Genomic DNA, 7,407 nt, shown 5'->3' with positions numbered 1-7,407 from the left:
ACCTATAATCTGCATGCCTACTGGTAGCTTGATTTTTGGATCTTCCTTTGAAGCAACAAATCCCACAGGAATCGAAATTGCAGGGTGTCCAGTAGCATCGAATGGAGACGTGTTGAATGTCAGCCCCAGAGCACTTGACAATCGTTCCCGCGGACCTTGATGTGTGGCGTGTTTGGGGGCGGCGAAAGGAGTCGTGGGCGTTACTAAGACGTCAATGTCCTTGAAAGAATCGTCGTATTGATCCTAAAGATTGTCAGCATTGGCACCTTTGAACTCTTATAGGAGAGCCATACACTCAGCTTGCGCTGAAGATTCTTACTGCGCGCGTACAACCCTGGACCATAATACTTCTCCAGAAATATGCCACTCAGCATCATATTTTTCGCTCCAGCTCCGGCGTAATCAAACTCCTCTTGTCCTACACGACACTTTTCGATACGCTCAGACATGTAAACCTGTTTACGGCCCATCAAGTATCCAAGAGCTGATTGCCTGTAGCTACCTGCAAATGTCGAAACGCCCCATAGCATCTGACCGTTAGAGTGACCTGGAACCGAGAATGGTTTCACTTCTGCACCCAGGTTCTTGAATTTATTGACGGCAGATAAGACTAGTGCGTCAACATTTGGGTCACTGCATGCGAGGCCAAAGCCTTCTGTTAGTACGCCAATCCTGACACCCTTCAGCAACCCATCATTGTTCGTTTCGCGGAGTATGTCGCGTAATTGCTTGGCATATCTTATCTGACCGTGAGCGGTGGCGTTCTGTTGTCTGTCGTCCAGACCATCTGCGCCAGCTATGACCTCGAGTAATAATGCGCAGTCAAGGACATTTGATGCCATTGGGCCAGCATGATCGATGCTGCTGTCTAAACCAATCGCACCTGTATATGGGACGAGTCCCCATGTAGGTTTGAGACCCACGATGCCGCAGAAAGAAGCGGGCATCCTGATAGATCTAAAACCATGATGAACTCAGGCACTTTCTTCAGTAATAAGTGAGGTGGTCACCTACCCGCCTTGATCACAACCAATTGCCAAGTCAACTGCACCGCTGGCAATTAGACTGGCGCTTCCGCTGCTTGATCCGCCAGCGCTGTATCCAATAGCCCAAGGATTGTCAACAATACCGGAGACAGCGGTTTCGCTCGTGCTTTCATAGCATCCATTTTCACAAGCTGATATTGTCAGTTTCGTGAGCTTCAAAGTCGATGATGCCGCAAAAAAAAACCATCAAATTTTCATACCAGATTTTCCGGTTATTATGCCGCCAGCATCGAGTATTCGAGTTACAAGCGTTGCGTCAAAAGAGGGCAGCCACCCAGGCATTGCAGCTGTTCCATTGGTACATGGAATACCAGCAATTCCGATGTTATCCTTGTGAGATACAATATATCAGTTCCATTCGTCTAAATAGGCGAGATCTAATCTGTATCAAAAACAACTTACTTTCACTGCCACAGTGCGGCCCCGGAGCTCGTCTGAGGTAGGTTTGGTAGACCGCAAATCCATCTAAGCCAAAAACAAAAGTTCGATTAATTCCGGATTTTCTCCAACAAATAAGGCAGGACTACCTTCAGTGCCCATCCGCCTCTTACAGTGTCTTGCGGAACATGTACGTCGATTCGTGGATATCGTGTAAAATCGACTTCAGGCAAATAGTCATCCATCTCTAGTATGGCTTTGGCTGACTCGTCGAGGCAATTTAGGATGTCGGCCCATTCTGGCTCGTGGTCAGGGTACAAACGAATGCCGGACTCAGCTGCCAGCTCTTCGACCACCTCGGTGGTAACCTTCAAATAACGACGAGTCATTGTATCTCATGTGAAATGGGAAGAGAGACTTGTTTGAACTTCTACAGTCGTATTTCGAACATAGATATGTATAATTGCGTGGCTCACTCCTACAATAATAGTGGAAAATTGCAACATTAACTAAAGTCCGCGTTCAAAATATTTCGGATTTGAAACCAGGAAAGATAATTTGGAACGGTTCATCAGCGCCTTTCACTAGTGGCATTTCAATGAAGTCTTGGAAATTGAAGTCTCGGATGGTACACTGACTCAAGCATACACTGAATCATTTATAGCACTCTCATATGGATAGGCTGTGACGGAAGGTCTGTCAACAGTTTTATATTAGACTGGAAATTCGTAACTAAGTGCTTATTTCTAGCTATTTATGATGAGACGACCTCTATATGGCTGATGCTTCAATTATTCATATACTGCGGCTCGACAAAGCAATTGTCATGAAGTTGATACATCAAATACTCCTGCACGTCCTCCGCGCATTTATGATATAGAATTGGGTAGTCAACGCCTGTTTCAAGTGACAATGACGTGTAAGCTGGCACAGCATTGAACCCAAACTCATGGTCTGAAATCATATCAAAGGCACTGTACAATTCGCTGGAAGTCAGTTGTTCTTTGGAGCTCAACATACATTGTTGTACATGTTGGCTTTCATGATGCTGAATTTCCTCTGTAGGCCAGCTTTGTGTGTGTCTAATGCCAGAATCGAGATCCCCGTTTTCATAGAAAAGTTCGTCCAAAGAACTCAAATTTTCCAGTGAGTCAAATATACTGCTGCATTGAATGCTGCTATACTCAAAGTGCTCCGAGGCCTCGTGACTGGTATTGGCTGGTGCGCTTATGTCGAGAATCTGTGACTCGTTGTCGAATTCTTCCAAATTGGTGAACAACTCCATTTCGACTCTGAGATAACATGTCAGTATATCTGAACGAGAAACCTTTATCAAAGAAATAAGAGTGGAGCATTAACATACTGGGTGTTGTGATCCTTGCAGCCACCTCGGCTTTCTAGAGGCAGTGTGCCTTGATTTTTCTTCTTATGTCTTTGTCTTGTCGATGGCAATGTTGCTCTTTCCAGTATCTCCATTATCTCGGGTTCAAACCCCCAATCTCCAACCCAGTCTACCATTCGTGCGCCATTGCGGAAATGCTCAGCAAGATGCTCAACTCGGCCACCCCATGTCGTTAATTCTGCCCCACAGAACCCGCATCGAGAATGAATGCTGTTCACAGCGCTCTTCCATGCCTCCATGGACGGCAGCATTGGACAGTCGTTGTGCATGAGGCGCAGATGTTGTCGGAGATGATCTTTTCTATAAAACGTCCTGTCTGCCGAGGATCTACTGATACACTGGGTGTAGCCATGGTTTTGTAGATGCTCAGGGTCAGGCTCGAGTGTCCCGCAGAATGCGCAGGTTACCTCGTTAGTAGCGGGATCGACGTTCACGCTTCCTTGAGGGCAGCATATCCATTTCTCAAGTGGTAGGTGCTGAGATTTCTCATGTCTCTGCCAATCGTGCTTTTTCTTGAAGCAATCGTTGCAAAAGCTACACTGAAACTTCCGCTGGATTTCCCTATGATCCGATACGCCCACCGTGCCATCATTATTGGTGTCAAACCGACGGTGACGGCGTGCAGACTTCGTCAAAATTTGCGTTGTCCTGTCCGGATGCCTCCACTGGTCTGATGAGACGGATTTGGCGTTTGCGGCATACGACCGAATCTCTAAGCTTGATACAGATGAGCCGCATCGACGAAAATACTGCCAATTGGTACTGGTACCGCAAAGATTACTGAGGGCGGTCCTGTGCACCGAATCCATTGCTTGAGGAGCTGGAATCCTCTGACATTTGAGAAGAGCTTCCTCAATGGCAGATGGTGAGGCGGCTTCATGCTCTAGTCCTAAATGCAGCCACCTTTCGAAAGGATGTAGATTCGCTACTTGCGGGAACAACGGTACTGGCGATGGCGCCTGAGCTTGCTGCGAGGCCAAGGGGCTGAGCTGTAAGGTCTGGATCTTGCCACGCTTTCTCGCATTGGCAAACCAGTTCATTATTTGGCTACGTTTCAATCCTGTCTGGAGCTTGAGTTCATCCTGCTCATGCTGCGTAGCGTAAGGGGCATCGCGGTGGTCAAGCAGCCATTGCTCCAGTATGCGCACAGCCGTCCGTGGAAACCGTAGGAGAGGCCTTCTCGGCCGTTTCGTAATACCGATGGTCTTGCGCATCATTGAATCGGTTGGGTTGGTGTAGGAACAGGTCTTTGGAAAGGGAATGTCGAGGTCTTGCAACGACTCCATATCCACGGAGGTCTCCCGCCACAAGCTACTCATAATTTGTTTGACACTGGAATGATGATATCAGCAATTGCGAGAGCTGTCAATTTGTGTATGCGTTTCGAAAGTTCCATGTTTAGGGCGACTTAATCGCATTGTGCCCCGACTCAAATCGATGGAGAGCTTGCTCAATTGCGCCATGCATCACTTGTCGCTTGCTGTTCCCCGGAAGCTTGTTGTCATGTGACTTTGCACCAAGGGCGCCCTTTCAAGATAAGAAGCACTCGGTCGTCGAGGTCTAGACTGCTAGAGTGCCCAGATACAGTAGGTAGCCTAGTCTCAAATAATCGTCTCCTTATCTCAATGCCAGTCAATCTTGACGCTTCTAAGCTGTGGAGAATTCGCTTGAGGGATCAGACGTTCTACACACCCTAATCTAAAGTAGGGATAACCTGCACGTGATATTTAACTCCTGGCGCCCTTCGAGATAAGAGACCCTCAGTCTATACCGATAATAGACTTACTAGCAATAGAATCGTCTAATTGGCTTATCACAATGACGAGGTTGAATCGAGAGTATGCCAGTAATAACAGGCGAATTTAGCATAACATCCACCGTGGGTAGGGCGCCAAAGACCCTAATCTGTTGTCTGGGCATGCTCTGAAGACAGCTAGAGTGACACTAAACGAGGTTCAGAGAACGCCCTGTAGACTTTCTACCACGAACACGCATGATTTGGAGGCAGATCAATCAACACATAAATCGGCTATGGACTGCCTTTTCAAATGCGGCAATACCGAGCTTCCAGCTTTCTCATTTATGCCCTTGAATGCCCAGTATTAGCGAATTCTCGAGAGTCGTCCCGCAACAATTCTGTCACAATGTCTATCAACAGCAGCACTCCTGAGAAAGCTGGAAATGCGAGTCCTGATGCCAGATTCGCCGCAGATGAAGCTGAGGGCTCCATCATGAATCCTCAGGATGAAGGAGAAGTTTTCAGAAAGGACAGTGGTTCTATCGACTTCCGGACCGTGGGATGGCCAATGGCCTCTGTGATTTTTCTAAAACGTAGGAGCTTTGCGTCACTCGACCTGTTGATTTGGCTAATGTCAGATGTAGTCATGTTCGCTACTGGTGTCCTGAGTATTCCGAATGCCATGTATTCCCTCGGTACGAGAATTGCCTGGGCTCAGCATTTCCTTCTCGCGTATCTGACCAGATCATGCAGGCGCACTCGGAGGGGCGCTGTCTGTAATCGGCTGGGGCACCCTAAACACCTGTCAGTATTCATGCTTCGATGTTGCACAATTATTTCACAATGCCTTAGGCTTACCGGGAATAAACAGATACGGCATATATCCTCGGACGTTTTCGAAACCATCACAGGCAATGTCACACTGTCATGGACATGTCGTTTCTTGTGGGAGGATCATGCTTCAGAGAGCTCGTTAGCATCTTGTATCTGGTTGGGTAAGCCTTTATCATCAAACTCCATCTGCTTCGATAACTCTAACTCGGTCACATTCAGCTTTGTGCTCGTGTCGGGCTCTGGCATTCTCGGAGTTTCTATTGGCATCAACGCTCTCTCTAACCATGCTGCATGCACTGTCTGGTGGTCTTTTCTGGCGACGGTTGTAGTTGCTGCCATAGCGAGCATTCGAAAATTTCACGACATTGGCTGGGTCACTTGGGCAGGTTTTGCTTCTATATTCATTGCAGTTCTCCTCGTCGTGTAAGTGTCTGACAGTAATTCTTCCAAAAGTTAAAAAGTAAGGTCACTAATTTGTAATTCGTTCAGTATCGGTGTTACTACACTTGACAGACCGGCTGCTGCTCCCCAGACGGGGGATTTTGAGCTCGGTTACTATGTGATAGGTCACCCGACCTTCATTGCCGGCATGACGGCGTCCGCCACAATTTTCATATCCTCCTCTGGAACGTCATCATTCATACCTGTCATCGCCGAAATGAAAAACCCAAAAGACTACAACAAGGCGCTACTCACTTGCATGACTATTCTTAACGCATCTTATCTAGCTTTCAGTCTGGTTGTTTACCGGTGGTGCGGAGCTTGGGTCGCCAATCCATCTTTGGGGGTAAGCTTACTCCGCCAGTCCCAAATTTCACTATTAAATGGCATACTAAACGAGTATACAGAGTGCTGGTCCTACCATGAAAAAGGCGGCATATGGAGTAGGTCTGATTGGCCTAGTTGTTAGTGCATGTCTATATCTACATGTATGTAACCTATCCAGATCAGCAACGAACAGTCCACTAAGTCCGATTAGGTTGCTGCGAAGTATCTTTTCGTTCGAATTTTGCGCAACACAAAGCATTTACAGGCAAACACGGTAGTTCATTGGGGAACATGGCTGTGAGTGTCCTCGTGTCTCTCTGACAGTGAAGATTTTCTGATGGCGAGAAGAACCTGCACGTTTGGCCTTGGAGCTATTGCGTTCCTCTTAGCTGAAGCCATCCCCATTTTCAACTATCTTCTAGCTCTCACCGGTTCTGTCTGCTTTGCCCCTTTGGCACTTATTCTTCCAATGATACTTTGGTTCCATGATCATTCTAATTGGATTCACGGAGACTTCAGGCAAAAACTGATCTTCGGGTTGCACGTAACCATAATATTAGTCGGTGCTTTCCTATCAGTCGGTGGTACGTATAGCACCATCAAGCTGATTGTTGACTTCTATGCGGCAAACCCTATTGGTACGTATTCTGAACATCTGGTGTAAAATGTCATTAATTTAATATCCCAAACCGCAGGCTCGGCATTCACATGTGCTGACAACTCTAACTCGTCCTAAGTTGGAAGGTTTCGAATGCATTAGTTAACCAGCTTTATATTAGATGTAAAGCAATTGAGAATACATAGAGTAGTCTGTAATATCTCAATGTACTTTCCTGTGAATCAGAAGTGCATTCCACTATCACGTGTTGAGTTGGGGAACCATGGTCTTACCCCTGCTAGCAGTTAGGTGACTTATTTGCTATTACTTACTTCATCTTTACTCGCTTCACTGAGCTATCATTACATAGAATACAAGAATAGCTACCCCTTCATTCTAATACGTTCTTTTTGCCCTAGAGGCTCCTTTTTGTGTGTGTGCTATGTGATATCTTGAGTGGGTGTTGGTCAGCAGTAGGGACTGCTGCCCTGTTTCAGTGTCAACTGGGTCTGACTCTGAAACCTATGATGTCTGTGGATATCTTATTACAGTGATCATCACGAATCTCCCTTAAGGATTGCATTGTTCAAAATGTATTGTGCTAGGCTATTGGCACATATTATGTTGAGTTGGGGGAGCAGGG

This window comes from Phaeoacremonium minimum (assembly GCF_000392275.1).
Source record: "Phaeoacremonium minimum UCRPA7 unplaced genomic scaffold PA7_03_scaffold_610, whole genome shotgun sequence".
Lineage (NCBI taxonomy): Eukaryota > Fungi > Ascomycota > Sordariomycetes > Togniniales > Togniniaceae > Phaeoacremonium > Phaeoacremonium minimum.
The sequence above is the reverse complement of the archived record's forward strand: the minus strand, read 5'-3'. Positions refer to the sequence as shown.